Below are 25,022 nucleotides of genomic sequence, written 5' to 3'. Positions count from 1 at the left end.
CATTAAATGTCATATATTACATTAATATAGACATTTCCATTAATCCATCTAGGATATTTTTTCAAAATTATGTAAGAAACACATAACACAAACATGATACATACACCCACAGTATAAAAATTGATATAAATACGTGATGTTTGCCAAGCGGTTTGTAGGAATGTCGGAAGAATTACGTTTTCTCTAGTCCAACACCAGTTACTGGGGGATAACTGTAAAAAAATATTCCTTTCGTATGTCTTCACTCACTCTATTGCTATTCACGACCCTTGTGGGTTTAGCACTTCTTTTTATTAATATAATAATAATAATAATATCATTCACTCTAAAAATGGTGTGTTGCATGAGAATGGGAGTGTTGCTGTTTATTAATTATTCTGTACTAACTTGTACAACTTGTACACAATGTAAGAGTATCTGTATTGTGATTTAATTATAATAAAAAAATACCATGAAGTAAAAGTTTCACAAACTCTTACAAACGTACTTGCATGAACTAAAATTGGACACGTATTAATACGCGTTAATTTTGCCCGTCTGAGTGATTGTCTACCACAAGTTCAGTTTGTGTTTTTACATTGTCTGAACTCCATGTTTCTCGTTCTCTCTCGTTTACTCTTTTGTTAACTAGTTGGCTCTCGTTGACGATGGTGTCTAAGCTTAGTTGTGATAAAAAGAAGAGTCATAAGCCTCTTACTTTAAGTGCCAAGTTAGAAATGATTAAACTTAGTGAACAAGGTATGTCAATGGCTGAGATAGCACATATGCTTGGTTTGGCTCGTCAAACAGTTAGTACAGTTGTGAACAATAAGAAGAAAGTGTTGCAGGAAATTAAAAGTGCTAAACCAGCGACCACTAAAATTATAAGAAAATGTGATAACCTTATTGCTGACATGGAAAAACTTTTAATGGCGTGGATTGATGATCTGGCTAGTCACAGTGTGCCTTTACGCTGAGCCATTAACCAGTCCAAGGCCCAAAGAATCTTCAATTCTATGAAGGCTGAGAGAGGTGAGGAAGCTGCTGAAGATAAATTCACAGCTAGCAGAGGCTGGTTTAATAGGTTTAAGAAAAGAAGTCAACTTCACAGCATCAGAGTGCAGACTGCAAGCGCAGACAATTTAGCTGCAGAAAATTATCCACATTAGCTAGCTGAGATAATAGAATGTGGTAGATTTACCAAGCAACAGATTTTTAATGTGGATGAAACTGCATTATTTTGGAAGAAGATGCCATCTAGGATATTTATTGCTAAAGAGAAGTCAATGCCTGGCATCAAAGCTGCAAAAGACAGGCTAACACTCTTCCTAGAGGGTAATGCAACTGGTGATTGCAAGTTAAAACCTATGATGATTTGTCACTCAGAGAACTCTAGGGCCCTAAATTAATTATTATTATAATAAAAAAGAAGCGCTAAGCCACAGGAGCTATATAGCGCTGCAGGGTAGGGAAGGAAGCGAGGGTATTGGGCGGCAGAAGGGGGGAGGGATGATCAGTAGGTTACAGAAAACAGCGGGGCAGGGGATAGTGCAGGGGTAGAGGGTAGCAAGACATTGAGGTAGAAAGGGCTGAAGGTATCAGAGTTTGTGAAGTCAGTTGTCAAAAAGTCAATGAGAGAGTCCGGATGAAAGGTGAGTCCATCAGTGAGAAGGGAAGGTAAAGAGAGAGCAGAGGAGCGAAGACGACGATGGAGGTAAATTCTGCGTGCTCGTTGATAAAGTGGGCAGTCTAACAGAATGTGGCTGACTGATAATGGAACCTGACAATTCTCACAGAGAGGAGGAGGGCGCCTCTCCATGAGATATCCATGAGTAAGACGAGTATGGCCAATGCGAAGACGGGAGAGAGTAGTCTCTCAACCTCGACACTGGTGACAAGAAAGACGGCCAGTAACCTATACTCAGTTTAACAGACTGAAGTTTGTTACTGAGCATAGTAGACCAACGTTGTTGCCAACGGGTGTGAAGGTGGGTAGCTATTGCAGCAAAATAGTCCGTAAATGGAATACCTCTATATGAAACTGGTAGGTCATGTACTGCTGACCGCGCAGCAGTGTCTGCCTGTTCATTGCCCTGTACGTCAACATGACCAGGGACCCAACAAAAAACAATATCTTTACGCTTGGTAAAGATGCGGCATAGCCAAAGTTGGATATGGAGGACTAAGGAATGAGGTGTATCAAATTTCTGTATAGCCTGTAAGGCACTAAGGGAGTCTGAGACAACCACAAATGATGACACAGGCATAGATGCAATACAGATAAGTGCTGCAAGAATGGCATACAATTCAGCAGTAAAAATGCTAGCCGAAGATAGTAAATGCTCTCGTACGACGCTGTCCGGAAACACTGCGGCATATCCTATGCTGTCAGAAGACTTAGAGCCATGTGTGTACACTGCAATGGCATGAGAATGAGAGTGGAAGTGGTCAAGAAAGAGAGAGCCGGAAGTGACCGTAGACAGTTGGGCTTTCGAGTAAGGGAGAGAGAAAGAACAGACTCGAACAGCTGGAACTTCCCAGGGTGGTAGGGAAAAGTGAGATGCTACATGAACATAGAAAGGTGGTAATTGAAGAGAAGGAGCGAATGTAGGCGAAGAGAGAAGGGACGGAGTAAACAGGGGCGGCGAACAAATAATGTCTACTAATATCAGTGACCATTCTATAAATGGAAGGATTGCAGAGATCATGAGAGCGTACGAAGTAGCGAAGGCAATGGGCATCACGGCGATCGGATAAGGATGGAACGTTCGCTTCTGCATAGAGGCTCTCAACAAGGGAAAACGAAAAGCACCAAGGCATAAACGTAATCCTTGGTGATGGGTTAAGGCTAGAGAGAGTAGCAGGAGAGGCCGCTGAATAGATCTGGTCACCATAATCAAGTTTCGATAAAATGAGGGTGAAGGAGAGTTCGACGATCAGCTCCCCATGAAAGATGAGCAAGGGTTTTAAGAAGGTTCAGCTGGCTGTGACCTTCTGCCTTCAGAGAGGTAATGTGAGGTTTCTAGGATAACCTAATATCAAAGAGGCCCAGAAACCTGACTGTATCATGTTCAGGGATACGGGAGCCATAGAGGTACAAAGGATGATCGGAGATGACAGAGCGTCTAGTGAAAGTAACTTGGTGAGTTTTGGTACTGGAAAATTTAAACCCATGTGTGGTGGCCCAATTGGAAACACAGTCCACCGCATGCTGGAGAGAAACTGTAATGAGGTGACAGTGCCTGCACAGGCAATAGCGAAGTCATCAACATCGAGTGACGACCAAATATTTGATGGAAGACTAGAGGCCAAATCATTTATAGCAAGGAGAAAAAGTGTTGTGCTCAGAACACATCCCTGGGGGACACCTTCAGCTTGGATAAAGTCCGGGGAGAGCACATTATTAACCCGAACATGGAAATGTCTGTCAGTTAAAAAGTTCTTAAGGAAGGATGGTAGATTGCCTCGGAGGCCTAAGGAGTGGGCTTGGGCCAAAATATTATACCTCCAAGTTGTGTCATATGCCTTCTCAAGGTCAAAAAATATGGCAATAACTGAGTGGTTATTCGCAAAGGCATTACGAACATACGTATCCAAGCGTAGTAAGGGGTCTATGGTAGAACGTCCCTTACGAAAGCCATATTGACGAGTGGAGAGACTGTTGTGTGTCTCTAAATACCACACTAAACGTCTATTTACCAGGCGTTCCATCACTTTGCAAACTGCACTGGTAAGAGCAATGGGACGATAGTGGGAGGCTTCACGTCCCGTAGTGCCCGGTTTGCAGAAAGGGAGAACAATAGCAGATTTCCATGGCTGTGGAAGAACTCCTTGTGACCAAATAAGATTGAAAAGGCGTAATAGGACTGCAAGGGCTGACTGATGTAAATGTTGTAGCATACGAATATGAATGTCGTCACTCCCAGCTGAGGATGATCCGCAAGCCGAGAGTGTTGCCTCCAGTTCTTGAAGTGTAAAAGGCACATTATACTGTTCTTCTCTGAGAGAAGAAAAGTCCAAAAGTGCTAACTCTCTGGCAGACTTTGAGGAAAGAAACGAGGTGCATAGATGGAGCCCCTGAGAAATACAAACCAGATGATTGCCAATTTCACTGGCAACATCTAGTGGGTTTGCTATATCAACACCGGCAACCCGCAGAACAGGAGCCGGGTCAGGAGAATATTTACCACTCATTTTTCGTACTTTTTTCCAGACTGTGCTCATAGAGGAAGCAGAGGTGATGGTGGAGACATAATCTCGCCAGCAAGTGCATTTAGCGTCATGGATGACACGGCGAGCGATCGCACGCTTCTGCTTAAAATCAAGAAGTCTCTCCGTGGTTCTATTGTACCGGTATCTGCCCCATGCAGTGTGTTTCAAACGTACTGCACGAGCACAAGCAGGAGACCACCAAGGCACGCATTTCTGAGAATGCCTGCCCAAAGTTTGGGGTATAGAATGAGAAGCTGTGGTTAAAAACGGAGGATGGGAAGAGGTGTAAAAGCTCATCAATGGAGGACGAAGAAGGAACCTCACTAAAAACAGTTAGTTGTGAGTAAAAGTTCCAATTTGCCTAATCAAATTGCCAGCGTGGGATACGAAGAGGTGGTGAATATGAAGGGGAAGTAAGAATGATGGAAATGATTGCTGTCATGTAAATCCGGGAGAACAGACCAGGTGAAGTCTAATGCGGCGAAGGAAGAGCAGACTGAGAGATTGATGCAAGAGAGAGTGTGAGTCCGAGGATCAAAATGGGTGTGAGCACCTGTATTTAAAACATGGAGGGGGTGGGTAGCAAGAAAAGCCTCTAACTGAATGCCACGGGAATCACAGTGAGACCCCCCCAGAGGAAATGATGGCCATTAAAATCGCCAAGTAACAGAAGTGGTGGCGGTAATGACGAAACAAGAAAGGCAATATCCGGAATAGATAATGCCCGAGAAGGAGAGAGATATAAAGAACAGAGCGTATACCACCTATGCAAGTGGATACGGGCTGCTGTGTAATGCAGCGAAGTACGAACAAATAGCTGATGGTACGGAATATCAGTGCCAAGAAGAAGGGCACTTTCATTAAAGGTCCCATCAGGAAAAGGATCTGAAGAATACAATAAATTATAGCCTGAGATGGGATAGATAACAGCAGAGTGTAATTTTGGCTCCTGTAAGCAAACACCAACAGGGGAAAACTGGGAGAGTAACATCTGAAGCTCATCTCGATTACCCCTGAGGCCGCGTATATTCTACTGTAAATAGGCTATGATTGGCAACGATAAAGATACCTGAAATCCGCAGGTAAGGGTTCCTGCGGACTAGAGGGGTTAGAAAAGTCCACATGCGGAGGCAGCGGAAAACGGTCAAGCAGCGAAGGAATGGTGCACTGCGAAGAAAGAAGTTGCGCAGATGGAGGAGAGGAGAGAGAAGGAACAGAGAGTGGATCAGTGTCCATTGATGGTTTGGTCTCTGCATTATATTCAGAGATTGCTTCAAGTGTTTCAAAATTCAGAGTATGGGAGACAATATTGGAGATGGTAGGGGGAGGATGAGTAAAGATTGGAACTGTAATGGACTGTACCAACATATGGGGGGGGGCGAAAGGGTGGAGGGAACTGGAGAAAAGCGTGGAAGGGGACAGAAGAGGCAGAAACCTGGGAGGTGGCAGAAGAGGAAGAAACTTGGGAGGGAACAGGGGAGGAAGGTACAGTACGAGGAGGAGGGTGAACCTCTACACTTGTAACAGAGCCAGTGAGAGGGGAAGAACCAGGTACAGAGACAGGGAAGGTAAAATGAGGTGGAAGAAGTGAAGGAGGGGTTAAAGGACCTTTTTTTGACTTCTGAGAAGTAGAAGGACGATTGGGAGGAAGTGTCGTACGAGATCTCATCAATACCGAGGCTTGTGAGGGAGTACACAAAGAAGCGAGAACAGACTGAGGCGTTGAAGTAGGGACGTCTGAGCCCAGGACAGCAAAAGAATTAGATACAGGAGTGACTATGGGAGAGGTAACCACAGAGGAGGCTGCAGAAGATGGGACCCCAGAAGTGGGGGGACGTTTTGAAACATGGGAATAAGAAACACGAGGTAGTTTCCCTTGGAGGCGGAGATGAGAAACTGCCATGGCATAAGAGAGACCTTCTGCTTCTTTGAGGTAACGGATTTCTTGCTCATTTAAGTAGACTTGGCAACGGCGAGAGTACGAAGGGTGAGCCTCATGACAATTAAGGCAAGAGGGAGGTCGATTGCAAGACGTATTAGAATGGTCATCGGCACCACAGACTGGACATTCGACTATAGATCTGCAATATTTCGCTGGATGGCCAAATCGCCAGCAGTTTCTATAGGGATCACCTTTCGAACTTGTAACCTATGTCCTGCTACACAAACTGAGGATGGGAGTTCATGGCTGTCAAAAGTTAAACGAGCCACACTGCTAGGGTATCGTCTCCGCCCGCGGGCAGGAAGAACATAAGTGTCTACCTTGAGGATTGGGAGATCTTGGAGTTCCAGCTGTTCAAGAATGTCATTGCCACATGTCTGGAAATTTTGTTAAACTATGGTATGGGGCAGAATGACGGTACCACTACAAGAATTGAGGGAATGATGTTTTTCAATAGTGACAGGAACAGTATCGATATGAGAAAGAAGAGAAAGATCATGAGCTTGGGTAGCATTCTGTACAGTGATGATGCGCGTACCGCTCTTAAGAGCATGAAAAGAAATATTTTTACCAACATGGTGTAGGAGTGCCTTGCCAATACTATGGTTGGAAAGATAGGCAATAGAGGAAGTCGGTCATAAAGTGAAGAATTTAGTCCATTGTGCAGTCTGAAACTGAGCATGGAAAAGGAGTGAAGGACGTGTCAATCTTTTCTGAGAAGAACAAGAAGGTGGAGAAGAATCATCAGCAGGTAATTGTCTTTGGCATTTAGGCGTGGGACCAGAGTTGGTCCGACGTGGAACGGGCCGGCGATTCGAAAATTGCCGCACCGTAGAGGGAGAGGCCGGAAGCATAGTCAAAGGAGAGCGGAGGTCAGATAAATTGAAGGAGTAAGTCGAGACCTCAGTACCTGAAGCGGGTGAGGAAACAGCACCGGCAAGAGGTACAGAGGCATTAGGAGTGTCCAAAGAGTGGTCCAAAGACGAGGCGGGGTCAGAACGGGGTGCGGTATCAAGAAGGGGCCCAGGGGTAGCAGGTTCATGGACTAGGGCGTCCATGGTTAGGTTGCTCCTTTCTTTTTGTTTTTAAGAAAAAAAAAAAGAAAGAAGAAAAGAAAATAAAAATAAAAAAAGAATAAAAAAAGGGGGGACCTGGAAGGGATAGTTCCTAGGAGGAATGAAAGGGCCAGAAATCTTCCTCCGCGCCCAAGAGGACCTCAGCACCGCAAGTAGCGCAGATGCAGCATGGAACCCGTGCCATACCCTACCCATCATGCCAGTAAACCAGCAATCCGGGATAGCAACCTCACATCTGCCGAGCTACCTCGGTGGACAAAAGAGAGGGGGCCCGGATATCCACCACAAAGCATACCTCCTTCGGCCACCACCCCTGGAATCTGAAAGGTGGCTTCCAGAGATACACCTGTCGCCCGAAAGACACCCAAAGCCACCCTCCGGGATACAGGAGAGGGATCGGGACATCCCCAGGCAATCCAGATTCCATGGCAAACTACGCCACCGCCAAGAACCTCAACGGAATGGGATGGACCCCGGTACCCTTTCCCCTACCTAGGAACTAGCGTGCCTGTGGGAAAAAATCCCAAAGGCCAAAAAAGGAAGGGCAAAAGGGAGGGGTGGGGAGGAGGAGGAGGAGGAGGAGGAGGAAAGGAAAAAGGGGAGGATGGGAGAGCGAAGGGGGGATTGGGAGGTAATTAGGTTCGGTCTGAGGAAGGAGACCGACAGGTCTAATTCCTCAGACCAAGAGCCTCTTCACCACACCAAGGAGCCCCCCTTGAAGAGGCTAGGGCCCTAAAGAACTATGCAAAAGGTAGCCTCCCTGTTTATCATCAATCCAGTTCGAAAGTTTGGATGACTGCCGATCTTTTCATAAATTGGTTCAAAGATTATTTTAAGCCTACAGCTGAGGCTTACTACAAGGAAAAGAAAATTCCTTTTAATGTTTTACTTGGTTTAGACAATGCCCTGCCCACCCTACACCTCTAAATGGTATGTACAAGGAGATAAATGTTGCTTTTATACCTGCAAACACAACTTCACTACTGCAGCCAATGAACCAAGGTGCAATTGCAACCTATAAATCTTATTACCTAAGATCTTTCATTAAGGTTGTAAATTTCCTAGACAATGATAAAATGCCAGGGCCTAAACAAAATAAATTAAAAACCTTTTGGAAAGGTTTCACAATTTTGGATGATATTAAAAATATTAGAGATGCATGGAATGAAGTTAAAGAAACTACACTCAAAGGTGTTTGGAAGAATCTAATTCCTGAACTTATGGACAATTTTGAAGGCTTTGAGAATCCAGTGGATGAAGTGACTAAATGTTGTGGATATGGCAAGGGAATTAGAATTGGAAGTTGAGCCTGAGGATGTGGAAGAATTGCTTCTCTCTCATGATGAGGCTCTGATAGACCAAGATGATCTTTTGACTGAAGAGCAAAGAAAGAAATTTCAAGAAGAGGAGATCCATCCTGATGACAGACCTGTTGCCATTAAAGAAATGAAATCCCAGGATTTGGAAGCTATGAATCATATAGAAATAGTAATGGCAATTTTCGAGAAGATTGATCCAAATTTTGAATGAAGTTCAACAGTGGATGCATCCCTTTCCCATGGTGTTACATGCTATAAAGAAATTTTAAGGGAAAGGAAAATGAAACCCATGAGGCAAAATTCAATGCTTTCCTACTTTAAGATAGTATCATGGCAACCTTCAACATCAACAGCTAGCATTGAACAGCCTTCAACATCAACAGCTAGCATTGAACAGCCTTCAACATCAACAGCTAGCATTGAACAGTCTTCAACATCAACAGCAACACACACTCCTTCAAGAGCTTCACACAAGTCTCCAAAGCGAATAAAATTAGTTGAAGAATCAGAGGATAATGGTGTGCCATCTCATGATTTAATTCAATAAATACTCACCTCTCACACATTCATATTAATATTTGAAGGTAAGTAATAAGTGTGCTGTGTGCATATTTTACTTTTTATTGTTTTGTTTAATGCCTAGTTCTATTGCTAACTTAATACATGTTAGTGTAAACTTGTTATCTAGTATTTAAATGCATTTGTTAGTGGAAAAAAAAGGTTTTCCACTTTACAGTGGTTTCCACTTTACGGCAGTAGCCTGGAACCTAACCTGCCATATAAGTGGGGCCCTACTGTATTAAACTCAGGAAAATAAAAATAACTTCAAATAAATATATTTTTCTTCATAAATTAAAGTATTATTAACTGATGAACATTAGTTTCAATGAATTATGGCACAATCACTTTTTTGTACAATACAGAGGCAACCATAACTAGAGCCACAAATGGCACTGTGCAGAAATGTGTAAGGCACTGACTGGTATGAGTAGATGGATGACCCCTATGATACATCCCACATCATCCAGCCTTTATATACCTAACTACAGTAAAATTCAATTTAACAGATTTTGGTCTTAAGGAACAAAATCTGCAGCTGGATGAGTGAAAACACCGTATACAAACTGTTAAATTCAGAAATGTTCACAATTACTATGGGGTAAATTGACTTTGTATTTGATGGACTAAGTCTGTTATAGTCCAAACTGTCTGTTATTGTTACAGTCATGGAAAAGTATTCTCATAATTCAGATTTAAGAGACAACTGACTTTAACAGACACCCTGTCCCCCCAAAACTCGGTTAAATCAAGAGTTCACTGCATTACTTGGTGCATGTAACTATAGTAAACATGTAATAAAAATAAAATAACACTGCAAATCTTAAGCATGTCTTTAGTATAGTCCAATCAACTAATTTATGTAAAGAATCATTGTTGTCGCAAACATAAATTAAGCTGAAACACTTGCAAACTGTCAACTTAAGAGCAATGTTTTTATCAAATTTTTATTCCTTAATTCTTTTATGAACAAAGGATAATCCATTCAATGCATTTTTCATCCTCAATAAAAGTAGACACCAAATACTGCAGCTGAGCAGAAGAAAGTTTCCTGGAAAGAAAAGAAAACTTCAGTGAGTCTTGAAACTAATACCTGTAGCAGCATACACAGTTCTGACATACCACTTGAAAATTTAATATAGTATTCTTGCCCCATATCATATATGTACTATATTTTTTCACTCATTTGTATATTCTTCTAGTTTAACCCTTTGAGGGCCCATCACATTGTTCTATGGCTTTGAAACCTGGGTTCAAGTTGTAGTTGTACACCACGAGCTCAGCTCACTCAGATAAGCTGTCAGCAGTAAATTTAGGCCTAGATATGAGAGAATAGATCAATAATAATAATAATAATAATAATAATAATAATAATAATGATAATAATAATATTTTTATTTTAGCATGATACATGTTTGTACAAAGGAGTGTAACAATTGGGTGAACTTGTCAAAAGCCCCTTTATATGCAGAGCATTTTGGGCAAGTTTAAGACTAACTTATGATTAATAAGGCAATAACAGTGCTGTAATTTGTACATATGGTCATTAGGTGAGTTACAATGAGTACAAGAAAACTGAATATTCTATTAGTTTGTGCTATATTGCTTTGATAAGTTAGGTAGAGGAGAATTACAGTTTTGATAGAGTATATAAAAAATATACCATGGAACCTTGCTTTTCGTCATTAATTCATTCCAGAAAGTCTGACAAAAGCTGAATTCAATGAAAAATGAAGCAATATTTCCCATAAGACATAATGTAAATCCAATTAATCCATTCCACACACCCAAAAGTATTAACAAAAAATACATTTTATAGAGAATAACTACTGTTTTACATACAGAAAACAATGAGAATTAAATACAAAGGACTAACAAAATGGATAAATGAACATTTAACATCACTTTTACCTTTATTGAAGACTCCTGTTGGCGTAGAGAAGATGGCGAGGAGGGGAGAGGGAGGAGAGGTTAGCTCTACCACCATCACTACCACCCTCTACCACCATCACAACCACTACCACCCTTTACCACCATCACTACCACCCTCTACCACCATCACTACCACCCTGTACCACCATCACTACCACCCTCTACCGCCATCACTACCACCCTCTACTGACAAGAAACAAAGCCAGACTCAGAACGCATGGGACGCTTTGTGTGGGTGCGGGTGGACACGTTCGGTATGGTGGACCACTGTCAACTCAACAAAAACTAAAGTGATAAACGAAAACTGGGACAAAATTTTGAAGAAAAAAGTCGTTGAAAACCGAATTCGACGAAAACCAGGGCAAACGAAAATCAAGGTTCCACTGTATTACAACTGAGCACACTTTAAAACAATGAAGTTGAAACAATTTTAAGTTTGAAGTAATGATTAAATAGTTGAGCAATCATCAAGCACAATTTACATTAATGAAATTGAAACAATTTTAAATCTGAAGTAAATGATCAAATAGTTGAGCAGTCATAAATTATTTAGGAGTTTTTTGAGTACAGTGGACCCCCGGTTAACGATATTTTTTCACTCCAGAAGTATGTTCAGGTGCCAGTACTGACCGAATTTGTTCCCATAAGAAATATTGTGAAGTAGATTAGTCCATTTCAGACCCCCAAACATACACGTACAAACGCACTTACATAAATACACTTACATAATTGGTCACATTCTGAGGTAATCGTTATGCGGGGGTCCACTGTAATTGGTAGGTGTTAAGTATAGTGTTTGTCTGGTTAATTTTGGGTGACTAGGTGATTTCTAAATAGGGCCTTAAATTGATTTGCAGACAGGGGCCCTTTATTGTTTTCTGGCAATGAATTCCAGATCTTTAGGCCCTTTATGTGCATAGCATTTTTGCAGAGGGAGAGATAGACATGAAGGATATCGAAGAGTGATTTGTGCCTTGTGTTATGCCTGTGTGTTCTGTTGTAGTTATCAAGGAGCTGGAGAGAAGGGTAAATGTTAGAGTATAATGTTCTGTGTATCTGTGTATGTAGTAGGCACAATAATAAGTGTGGATGTTTTGTATATTTATTTAATTATTAATTTGGACATGATACATAGAAGTACAAAGAAATACAGTGGTTAAATGTAACATGCCAAAAGCCCCTTGTACGCAGCATTATGGGCAGGCTTAAAATTAACTTAAGATTAACTAAGCAATGATATTAAACAAGTTAAGGATCTTAAAAAGCAGTGGAGTGTGCTGTCTAATGCAGGAGTTGGTAATCAATTGCTGTGACAGCGGCAAGCGGCAACAGGAACCTTGTCCTCGATTTTTACTTCTACCTGAGGTTCCCAGCAGCCCTGTGATGGCCTAATCAAGACCCACATAACACTAACATGTGTGAATACCCAGAATGATATAAATCAACTGCAGAAATCACCCAAAAGTACACAAATTACCAACTAATAGGACTCGTATTACCGCTTCCTGCCCCGCTGCCACTGAAGTGATATACCACAACATTCACCCATCACCCATCGCCTACTATTCATCCGAAGCCACAGTCAATGGACAAGGGTCAGAGCATTAAAAGAAGATCCAGTAACCAGCTAAAGACCCCTAACATCAAAGGTGAGACCAGTAATATCACGAGGAAAACTTCTCGTACTGCCAGCCAGGACACAACCCTCATCACCCACCGGCACCACCACAACACACGACAGACAACACCAAACATGGCCGCCACCACAGTCCAAGATAACTCCTTCCTTGGATTTGATGTTAAGAAGATTACCGACCCAGAAATAGCTAAACTCCTTACGATTCAGAACCACACAATCACCAAACTAACCCAGGAAATGCAGGAACTAAAAGCTTCCAATGCACAATACCTCAGCAAGATCGCCGCTCTAGAACATAAACTAGACACTCTGGAACAACAAAGCAACACCCACACCCAGTCCGTAGACACCATCAATACTCTAAAAGACCAAGTCACCCTACTTACTACCAACATTATAGAGGAAAGATCGAGTGGATCAACAATTTGCCAATGTCATAATGACCAACAACAGCTGACGCTGTTGTAGTTAACAGCAAACATCTCCCATCCACAGTCACCCAAGAAACCTGCATGGAGACCACCCTACAGCATATCAAGGACCACCTTCGCCTTAACATATGTAGTGATGACCTAACAGATTGCAAACTGATGGGCTACCAAGCGGGTAAAAAAAAACAGTGCTGTTAAAATTCCAAACTAGCCTACAAAGGAACAACCTATTAAAAACATCCGTTTCTATGAAAATGGATGTTTATATCATTAAATGTGTGTGTGTGTGTGTGTGTGTGTGTGTGTGTGTGTGTGTGTGTACTCACCTATTTGTACTCACCTATTTGTGGTTGCAGGGGTCGAGTCCTAGCTCCTGGCCCCGCCTCTTCACCGGTTGCTACTAGGCCCTCTCTCTCCCCGCTCCATGAGCTTTATCAAACCTCGTCTTAAAACTGTGTATGGTTCCTGCCTCCACTACGTCATTTTCTAGGCTATTCCACTGCCTTACAACTCTATGACTGAAGAAATACTTCCTACTATCTCTCTGACTCATTTGTGTCTTCAACTTCCAATTGTGGCCTCTTGTTTCTGTGTCCCCTCCCTGGAACATCCTGTCCTTGTCCACCTTGTCTATTCCACGCAGTATTTTATATGTCGTTATCATGTCTCCCCTGACCCTCCTGTCCTCCAGTGTCGTCAGGCCGATTTCCCTTAATCTTTCTTCATAGGACATTCCCCTTAGCTCTGGAACTAACCTTGTTGCAAACCTTTGTACTTTCTCTAGTTTCTTGACGTGCTTTATCAAGTGCGGGTTCCAAACAGGTGCTGCATACTCCAGTATGGGCCTGACATACACGGTGTACAGTGTCTTGAATGATTCCTTACTAAGGTGTCGGAATGCTGTTCTCAGGTTTGCCAGGCGCCCATATGCTGCAGCAGTTATCTGATTGATGTGTGCTTCTGGAGACATGCTCGGTGTTATACTCACCCCAAGATCTTTCTCCTTGAGTGAGGTTTGCAGTCTTTGGCCACCTAGCCTATACTCTGTCTGTGGTCTTCTGTGCCCTTGCCCTATCTTCATGACTTTGCATTTGGCAGGATTAAATTCGAGAAGCCATTTGCTGGACCAGGTGTCCAGTCTGTCCAGGTCTCTTTGAAGTCCTGCCTGGTCCTCATCAGATTTAATTCTCCTCATTAACTTCACATCATCTGCAAACAGGGACACTTCTGAATCTAACCCTTCCGTCATGTCGTTCACATATACCAAAAATAGCACTGGTCCTAGGACCGACCCCTGTGGGACCCCGCTCGTCACAGGTGCCCACTGTGATACATCATTACGTACCATGACTCATTGTTGCCTCCCTGTCAGGTATTCTCTGATCCATTGCAGTGCCCTTCCTGTTATTTGCGCCTGATGCTCTAGCTTCTGCACTAATCTCTTGTGAGGAACTCTGAGTGTGTGTGTGTGTGTGTGTGTGTGTGTGTGTGTGTGTGTGTGTGTGTGTGTGTGTGTGTGTGTGTGTGTGTGTGTGTGTGTGTGTGTGTGTCAACAATCAATATTTGCACCAATAACTCATTACAGTTGTGACCGGGTGTGGAAGTGTGAATTGCTCATTACACTATAATTTGTTCATGATTGTAGCCATGTATAAACGTAAGTAACCATTCTACAGAATTCATTACCTTTGTAACTTGTGAGCTCATTACCTTTGTACCTAGTTCAGCTATCAAAACTTTGGGGGCCCAGTCCCTGGACCCATTACGTACCTCTGTAATCTGTAAATACCTTTGTAACTTGTCATGATTGTGACCAGACCTACCTGGAGTTCATTACCTTTGTAAATTGTGAGTTCATTACCTTTGTAAATTGTGAGTTCATTACCTTTGTAAATTGTGAGTTCATTATCTTTGTAAATTGTGAGTTCATTACCTTTGTAAATTGTGAGTTCATTACCTTTGTAAATTGTGAGTTCATTACCTCTGTAACTTGCTCAGCTATCAAAACTTTGGAGTCCAGTCCCTGGACCAATTATGTACCTCTGTAATCTTTTGACTACCGCCCACAGGATGGGTATGGGGTGCATAATAAACATATTAAACTAACTAACTATATCAATGAGTGCCTTACCAAAACAAGACAAAACCTCCTTTATTGGCTAAGAAAATTACACTATGCCCAAAAAATCCACCAGTGCTTTGTGAGGGATGGAAAAATAGCAGTTAGGAAACAGCCCACTGGGAAGAGATACTTCATCTCTACAGAACATGACCTTAAAACTTTCCTAAGTGAGTCTGGATTAACAGAATCAGAGTAAGGTGCAGATAATACCCACTGTCCACCATTAGTGTTATAATGCCATAAATTTTGCTCCCTCCAAAAAATTTCCAATACCCCACTACTTTTGAATGTCACTGTTGTATTCAATGACCATTCTACCTCATAGTCTTAATTGTGTTTAATATCTACCGACTCTCTCTCCTTTTTTACTTCCTACCACTTCATTGTTCTTATTTTAATTGAAACTAACCATAGCTTGTCCTCAGTATTCTACCTCATTTTAAAAAATACTCTATCGCTCATTTTTATTTTAAAATCTCTATTATAGCCCAACCTTTTATTTATTTATTTAATAATTTGAACATACATAGGTACAAAAATATACAGGTAAGAGCAGCATTCCAAAGCCACTTGTATGCATAGCATTACGGGCTGGCTTAATATTAACTTAAGATTAAATAAGCAATGATGTAATCAGTGAAAAAACATTGTTGTAAACAGATAACAATAAAGCACAAATGAGTATTACAAAGACAGGTCATAAGGTTGCATTCATTGCTGTACATTCAGTAGAATGGAGTATTCTGTTAAGTAGTGTATTTAAAAAATAACAAAGTTAGATTGGGTTTTAGGTTTAACATTTATGTGATATAATTGTGAGAAACATTTAAGATATACAATTTATAAGGTTCAGTTATTCAGTATTTATTTGGTTTTGGGTGAGTAAGTGATCTTTGAGAAGAGACTTGAATTTATAAACAGGTAGTGTTTCTTTTATATTTACAGGTAATGAATTCCAGATTTTAGGGTCTTTTATGTGCATTGAGTTTTTGCAAAGCATGAGATGGACATGAGGAACATCAAAGAGTGATCTGTGCCTTGTGTTATGGTCATGTGTTCTGTTGAGGTTGGCAAGGAGATGTTTGAGGGGAGGGTTAATATCAGAGTTAAGTGTTCTATGTATGTAATAGGTGCAGTAATAAGTATGGATGTGTTGTATGGTGAGTAGGTTTAGTGTTTTGAATATTGGTGGAGTGTGCTGCCTGTAGTGGAAATTTATCATCATTCTGACTCCAGCCTTTTGTTGGGTAATTAGTGGTCTGAGAAGGTAAATTGTTGTTGAGCCCCATGCACCATTCCATAGGTGAGATAGGGGTAAATAAGAGAGTAATATAGGGCCAGGAGGGCTGACTGTGGAACATAGTACCGTATCTTTGATAGTATGCCTACGGTCTTGGAAATTTTCTTAGAAATTTGTTATATATGTGTATGAAATTTGAGTCTATTATCAAGGTGGATTCCTAAGAATTTTCCCTCTGTTAGCTTTGTGATAGGTGATCTGTTTATCATTATGTTAAGAGGGACATCTGTAGCTCTGGTACCAAACTGAATGAAGTAGGTTTTGTCAATGTTTAGTGCAAGTTTGTTAGTCCTCATCCAGGTAGATATTTTCTGTAATTCGGTATTTACAGTATTGGCTAGCATGACTGGGCTCGGGTGAGAGAAGATGTATGTAGTGTCATCTGCAAATAGTGTGGGTTTGAGTAATTGCGAAGCATTTGGTAGGTCATTTATGTATAGGAGAAAGAGAAGAGGGCCAAGGACACTTCCCTGTGGGACACCAACTGTAATTGGTTGTGCGGAAGAGTTTGCCCCATTTGTGTACACATATTGGCCTCTGTTGCTGAGGTATGATTTGAGGTAGTTGAGGGAGTGCCCTCTTATACCATAGTGTGACAATTTTATGTGGAGCAAGTCATGGTCAACTGTATCGAAAGCTTTACGTAAGTCAATGAAGATCCCCAGTGGGACTTCTTTTTTCTCTACTGCAGTGTATATATGTTCTAGCATGTGTATAATAGCATCATTAGTATTTTTATTAGGCCTGAATCCAAATTGGCAGGGGTTGAGTATGTTTTGGGAGATGAGGTAGGAGTAGATTCATTTATGAATTAATTTTTTGAAGATTTTTGAGAGAGGGTGTAAGTTGGATATTGGCTTATAGTTATTCAACTCTGTTTGGTCTCCTCCTTTATGGATCGGGGTGACCCTTGCTATTTTGAGAACTGTAGGGAAGGTAGAGGATTCAATGGATTTGTTAAAGAGTGTTGCAATGATTGGTGATAGCACTTGTGACACTTTCTTGTATATAAAGGGTGGTAAGGTATTTAAATCTCCTGCCTTGTTGTTTAGAGTGTTGATAATAAGGGAGACTTCGTATGGGTTAGTCGGAGCTAGGAACAGTGTGTTCGGTTAGTTGCCAGTGAGGTAGTCATTTGGTGGGGTATCTGAGCTTGGGATTTTATTGGCAAGGTTTTGTCCTATAGTGGAGAAGAAATCATTGAGTCTGCTGTTTCTGTTGGTGGGAGTTGGGGTTCATCTGATTTTGCTAATTTAATTTCGCTATTTTGTGATATCTTTTTTGTTCCTAGGATTTCTGATAGGGTTTTCCATGTCTTTTTTATATCACCTCGTAAGTTGGATAATCTGTTCTCATAATACAATTTTTTTTGCCCTTATCAGGCTGGTTAAGATTGACAAGTAACGTTTTGTTTGGTCTCTGGTTATGTGGCCCATTCTGTACTGTTTTTCATATAGGTGTTTTGTATTTATGGATTTGAGAATGCTGGGTGTTAGCCAGGGACTGTTCAGTCTCTTAGCTGTCATCTGTTTAGTTTTTTTAGGGCAGTGCTTGTTATAGAGGTATTGGGTCTTTTTTAGAAAATTATTAATACATTCATCAATATCTGTATAGATTTCTAGCTCAGTGTGCCAGTCAATGTTTGCTACTGCTGTTGTGAAGTTATTAATGGCTGCCTCATTGTGAAGTCTGAAAGTGACTTTAGTAGTGTCTTGGGGTAATTTACCAAGAGTTGTTATGAGGAAAGTAGGGTAGTGGTCTGTGGTATTATCTGTAATTATGCCTGATTTTATAGGGGATATGGTGTTGGTCCAGATGTGGTCAAGTAGGGAAACACTAGTCTCTGTAACTCTTGTAGGTTTTGTTACTGTTGGTAGCAACATGCAGTTACTCACTGTGTTTGTGAATTCAATAACGTGTGGGTCCTGGTCTTGCAGGAGATTTATATTGAAGTCACCTGAGAGTAGTAAGTGATCTTTGTTCATGCGTGCATCAGTTATCATATTTCCTAGGTTTTGACTAAATCGGCTAATATTTGACTGTGGAACTCTGTAGATGTTTATCAATGTGAGAGGTTTTTGTAGGTATTTGGATTTGAATTTAGCTATTAAATATTCCCCATGTTCATCTTTTGTGCAATATTAGTGATACATTCTAGTTGGTCTGAGTAGTATATAGCTGTGCCACCCCCTTGTTGGTCTGGCCTACAGTTGTGTATGGCTGTGTAACCAGGAATGGCATAGACATCTGTACTATCAGGCTTTAGCCAGGTTTCAGTTATTGTAATGATGGACATTTTGGCATGCAAGGAATTTAGTAATGCTATGAGGTTATTGTAATGCTTGCTTAAGATCTGATATTGTAGTATTGTAAACTTTTTATTATTGCCCATTTTTATTTTATATTTTAGTGCCCAACTTTATTGTAAACTTTTCATCTTATTATTGCACTATTCTAGTCTTGAGTTAATTACCCAATCTTATACTTGCCCAATTTTACCAAAACCTTATTGCCCAATCTATTTTAAACTTTTTACTATTGCCCTTATTATTTGTAAAGTTTATTACCCAATTTTATTATATACTTTTTTATAATTGCCCTATTCTATTGCAGACTATCACCCAATTTTATTTTACTTTTCTTAACCTTTTATTACCAATTTTCAAGCTATATAATCAACTCCAACTTTAATATTATCCTGTGTACCATCTTACTATCATATAACCAAGTCATTGCCATTTTTATTTTTTTTATTATTTTTATTTTCTTTTGCTACCTCAACTTGTGTATTTTGTCTCGTCAAATTAAATTTAGTTATACTCTAGTTCTTGTTAATAAATAAATAAATAAATAAATAAAACTTATATTAGACCTTAGTGCAATTACAAGTGAGTCTTGTGCCATTTTAAACTAGTATTTTTTATATTATTAGATGAAACCTAGTTGTACTTTAGTTCATTCTAGCTCAATACATAGACAACACCAAATTCATTATATTAGACTTTAGTGCAATTACAAGTGAGAGTCTGGTGCTATTTTTAATTTGTATTTTTATATTTTTAGTTTATATTTAGTTGTACTTTAGCTCATTCTAGTACAACACATAGACAATATCAACTTCATTATGTTTATTAGTGACTATACTCTATGTGACCAAAGTGCTTTAGCTATAGACTTGTCCAAACTTCCCACTACTACAGATATCAGTATTAGAACTCACCACATAATACAGGATATAAATAACCACTATTTAAACCAAGAAGATGAATGATCACGTCGACCCTGATCTAAACCTCCCCAATATAACACCCAATCAAAACCTACTGGAAAGTAACTGCCTTTATTACACAGCATCACAAGCCAGCACTATCCTAAACAGTGCTAAAAGTCTATCAGTTCTTAACTACAACATCAGGTCCTTAAGCAAACACTATGATGACCTCCTAGCACTCCTTGAGTCGCTAAAGACACCCTTCTCCTTCATTATTCTTACTGAGACCTGGCTTAAGCAGGACACAATAGATATCTACCCACTACCAGGATACACAGCAATCCACAACTGCAGACCATACCAAGTTGGGGGTGGTATTGCAATCTATTACTCCAACCAACTATCTTGTATTAGCACCACTTGCTTTAGTGATGAATATGGGGAATACATTTTTGCTAATTTTAATGTAAAAAACCTCAAGACGCCTATAACAATCAGTGCCATTTACCGGATACCCCACATAAACAAACCAAATTTCAGTGAGAAATTAAAGGCACTAATATTTTTTTTATTACAAACAGACAAATGAACAAGCACCACCTTCTCTTAGCTGGAGACTTCAATATCAACCTTGGCCTACTAGATGATCAGCCTGTAACTGATTTCATCAACAATATGAACAACACACTTCTCATACCAACAATAACTAAACCAACCAGGCTCACTGATACAAGTGCAACCATAATAAACCACATATGGACCAATAAACTAGCCCCCCTTAAATCAGGGATAATCACAGACAGCACTACAGACCACTACCCTACCATCCTCTTAACAAGCATTAGTAAACCACCACTGGAATACAACAAAGTTTCATTTAGACTCCATGACAAGGCCTCAATAAGGAAGTTCACAGCAGACCTAGAGACTGTTGACTGGCCTACAGAATTCTCCAAGGCCAATGGTATTGATGACTGGACAGACATTTTTCTTAACAAATTACTTAGACTATACAACAAACATTGTCCCATAAAAATGAAACAGATCACGAATAAACGAATAAACGGCTCAGTTGCCTATGGCTAACAAGCAGCATTCTGAAATCCATTGATAAGAAACACCAATATGAAAAGCAATATAGACAGGGCTTAATACACAAAGATATTCTTAAACACTATTCATCAGTTCACACCAAAGTAATAAAGCCAAACAACTGTACTACTCCAGCAGATTCATTGACACAAGAGGAGATATAAAAAAGACCTGGAAAACACTCTCTCAGATTCTGGGCACCCACAAACTGAAAAAAAACAAGAATATTGTTCTAACTAAACCTAACGAAACACCACTGCATCCCACTGAAACAGCTAACAAGATAAACGACTTCTTCTCAACCATAGGATCTAATCTTACCAGTAAAATCCCACGTACCAACGCCCATGCTGGGGACTAACTAGATGGGAATTTCCCAAATTCCTTCTATCTTGTACCAACTGAGCCCACCAAAGTCACTGAGATTATAAAGTCACTTAAAAATAACTCGGGGAACCTGTCTCATGTCCCACCATTATTGTACAAGCGAGTGGCCCATGTCCTTTCGCATGCTATTTCATTACTTTTTAACAAGTAACTAGAAACTAGCACCTTTGAGAAACTACTCAAGACAGCAAGAGTTACACCAATACATAAAGGTGGTGGCCCTACAGATGTGAACAACTATAGGCCAATATCAAACTTATCATTGCTATCCAAAATCTTCGAGAAACTCGTGCACAGGAGACTGTATTCATTTATAACGGCACAAAACATACTCAACCCCTGCCAATTTGGTTTCAGGAAAAATAAAAGCACTAATGATGCAATTGTAAAAATGCTAGATCTGCTTTACACAGCATTGGAAAATAAGGAATATCCACTAGGTATTTTTATTGACCTAAGAAAAGCTTTTGACACAGAAGACCACGGCATCCTACTCCACAAACTTGACCATTATGGTATAAGAGGCCATGCGCTTGCATATTTCAAATCCTACCTTACTAATAGGTATCAGTATGTCACCATTAAAAACATAGCATCATCAACACGGCCACTTGACTGGAGTTCCACAGGGAAGTGTCCTTGGACCCCTGCTCTTTCTCATTTACATCAATGATCTTCCAAACGTATCCCAACACCTGAAACCCATTCTCTTTGCTGACGACATGACTTATGTCATCTCTCACCCTAATCTTGCCACCCTCAACACCATTGTTAATGAGGAGCTGCTCAAAATATCAACTTGGATGACAGCCAATAAACTTACACTCAACACTGACAAAACCTACTGTATTATGTTTGGTAGCAGAGCAGGTGCTGCACAATTAAACATTAAGATTGACAGCACTCTAATTGCCAGACATAATGAGGGCAAATTCCTAGGCCTATACCTAGACAACAACCTGAATTTCAGCATCCATACCCAACACATATCAAAAAAAGTATCCAAAACAGTTGGGATCCTCTCCAAGATACGATACTACGTGCCGTAAAATGCCCTTCTCACACTATACCATTCACTCATTTATCCATATCTCACCTATGCTATTTGTGCTTGGGGATCAACTGCAACAATACACCTAAAGCCAATAATAACTCAACAAAAAGCCGCAGTAAGAATGATCACTAAATCCCATCCCTGGCAACACACCCCCCACTCTTCATAGATCTAAACTTATTCCCTGTTCAGAACATCCACACTTACTACTGTGAAATCTACATATGCAGGACCTTAAATTCCAATATTAACCTTGACCTAAAATGCTTTCTTGATAGTTGTGACAGGACCCACAAGCAAAACACCAGACACAAACATCTCTACGACATTCCCCGTGTCCGACTAAATCTATACAAAAATTCAATGTATGTCAAAGGCCCTAAAATCTGGAACACCCTACCTGAAAACTCTAGAACTGCAGACACACTCATCACCTTCAAAACTACCATTAGAAAACATCTTATCTCCCTGATACACCCCATCAACTAACTACATAAAAACCACCTGGTGGTTCACACTTACACTCACCCATTTGACTATAAGCACAGAAATACAAATCTTAATCTTAAAATAATGATTCCTAACTAGTCACAAGTTTGCCTGTGATACTCCAATACAGAAACTATGTATTGTGCCAAAACAAAAGCATTCACATTGCTAAACTCACAAACTAGTAGTCACTTAGTATTTAGTCACTTAGTATTTAGTCAACTTGCTCCACAATTTGTATTAATTTAGGGTTAAGAATTAATCTAAGTTTGCCCGAAATGCCTAGCCTTGCTAGGTGTTCTAGTGGCCCCCTCTGTAATTAGTATTTTATTACATGTAAACCACACAATAACCAAAATCTGTAAACCCCTCATTGTAATCCTTATAGAGAATAAAAAATAGTAACAATGGTTATAAATGACCATAATTTTTAAAGGGGTGGACCGGTAAGCCAGCGGAAGGCCTCGGTCAGATGACCAAAAGCTCCAAAGGCGGGTCATCATCTGACTAAGACCCGCGTCAGGAAACATTTGTCCTGTTTCCTGACGAACCTTACCTAACCTAACCTAGAGAATAAACTTTGATTTGATTTAAGATAATTTGCTGTGGTTGAGCCCCATGCACAAATACCATAGGTGAGGTAAGGGTAAATGAGAGAGTGGTAAAGAGCAAAAAGAGCTGTTTGGGGTACACAGTACCATATCTTTGAAAGGATGCCTACTGTTTTGGAGACTTTCTTGGATATTTGCTGCATGCGGGTCTAGAATTTGAGACCGCAGTCAAGGTAGAGACCTAGAAATCATGTGGTAAGTGTGCACCACATAAAACAAATCCTGCAGCATGCAGTGCATAATGAGAAAAAAAACGGAGACCATGTTTTTGGATTAAAACAGTGACTTTGCAGTGTATTTTCACGTCTTTTATGGTTGTATTCGCTGTACGTATCTTGGTCTCATTTGATAGAATGTTAGATCTATTACATAAACAGAATGATTTTGATTGGTTTCAGTACTGAAAATAGCTTGAAACTGAGCTCAAAGTAGCAGAAATGTTCGATTTTTGCTGAGGTTCAAGAGTAAACAATACACGTCAACTGGTAGGTCTAATATACATTCACGAATGTGCTGATATTATTTATACAATTATTGCAATATTGCATAACAGTAAATCTTCTATTTTTTGGTGTGAATAAAAATTCTTTTTGTGAATAAAGAAACAAAATGGAATTCATCCTTAACCCTTTGAGGGTTTTGGTCGTACTAGTACGTCTTACGCGTAGGGGTTTTTGTCGTACTAGTACGCATAAATTCTAGCGGCCTCAAATCTCACAGGAAAAGGCTGATAAGCCTAGATGTGAGAGAATGGGTCTGTGTGGTGGGTGTGCGCAGTAGGAAAAAAATCTGGGACCCAGTGGTGCATTGTGGGAATGCCATCATAGTACACAATTTCCACGTGCCCTGTGGTAAGAAGTTCCTCACTCCTCGGCGAATTGGGACACTTTTGTTCCCCAGTGACAGTTCTAATACAGATGGAAGTGACAGTGAAGATGAGTTTCAAGGTTCTGGTGAGGTTTTGACCGAAACTAATGACCATAATATGGGTAATAGTGAGGAAAACCCAGACAACCCACAGCCTTCCACCTCTGGTGCTGGGCCATCTTGTTCACGTTCAGTTGTACCAGAATCAAAGAGGAAACTCCTATTGATAGTGATAGTGATAGTGATTATGAACTACAAGCTCTTCAAACTTGTTCCAAGAATGGAGGAGGAGGAGGAGGCAGAGGAGGAGGAGGCAAGAGGAGGAGGAGGCAAGAGGAGGAGGAGGCAAGAGGAGGAGGAGGCAGAGGAGGAGGAGGAGGAGGAGGAGGAAGAAGAAGAGGAGGAGGAGGATGAGGAGGAGGAAGAAGAGGAGGAGGAGGAGGAGGAGGAGGAGGAGGAAGAAGAAGAAGAGGAGGAGGAGGAAGAAGAAGAGGAGGAGGAGGAGGAAGAAGAAGAGGAGGAGGAGGAAGAAGAAGAATACGTAACGATAACAATAATACATAATAATAATAATACATAATAATAATAATACATAATAATAATACATAATAATAATAATAGGTAATAATAAATGTTCACCCATGACAGTAACAAGATAAGGGGAGATAACATCTGATAAGTGCTGATGTTTGATGAGGGTAAATGAGGGTAGAGCTGATGCCAAAAGATGAGATAAACATCTCCCTCCCTTTGTTTTTGCTGGTATACTAACATTTCTGTCTGTCTATTTGCCTGTCTGTC

At 40.4% G+C, this 25,022-nt stretch overlaps 1 pseudogene; it reads left to right on the top strand.

The window, feature by feature from the left end:
- Positions 1-647: 647 nt before the first annotated feature.
- Positions 648-9,075, top strand: LOC128703613 (tigger transposable element-derived protein 1-like; annotated as a pseudogene).
- The last annotated feature ends 15,947 nt before the right edge of the window (positions 9,076-25,022 follow it).

Source organism: Cherax quadricarinatus, chromosome 20 (assembly GCF_038502225.1).
Source record: "Cherax quadricarinatus isolate ZL_2023a chromosome 20, ASM3850222v1, whole genome shotgun sequence".
Classification (NCBI taxonomy): domain Eukaryota; kingdom Metazoa; phylum Arthropoda; class Malacostraca; order Decapoda; family Parastacidae; genus Cherax; species Cherax quadricarinatus.
The sequence above is the reverse complement of the archived record's forward strand: the minus strand, read 5'-3'. Positions and strand labels throughout refer to the sequence as shown.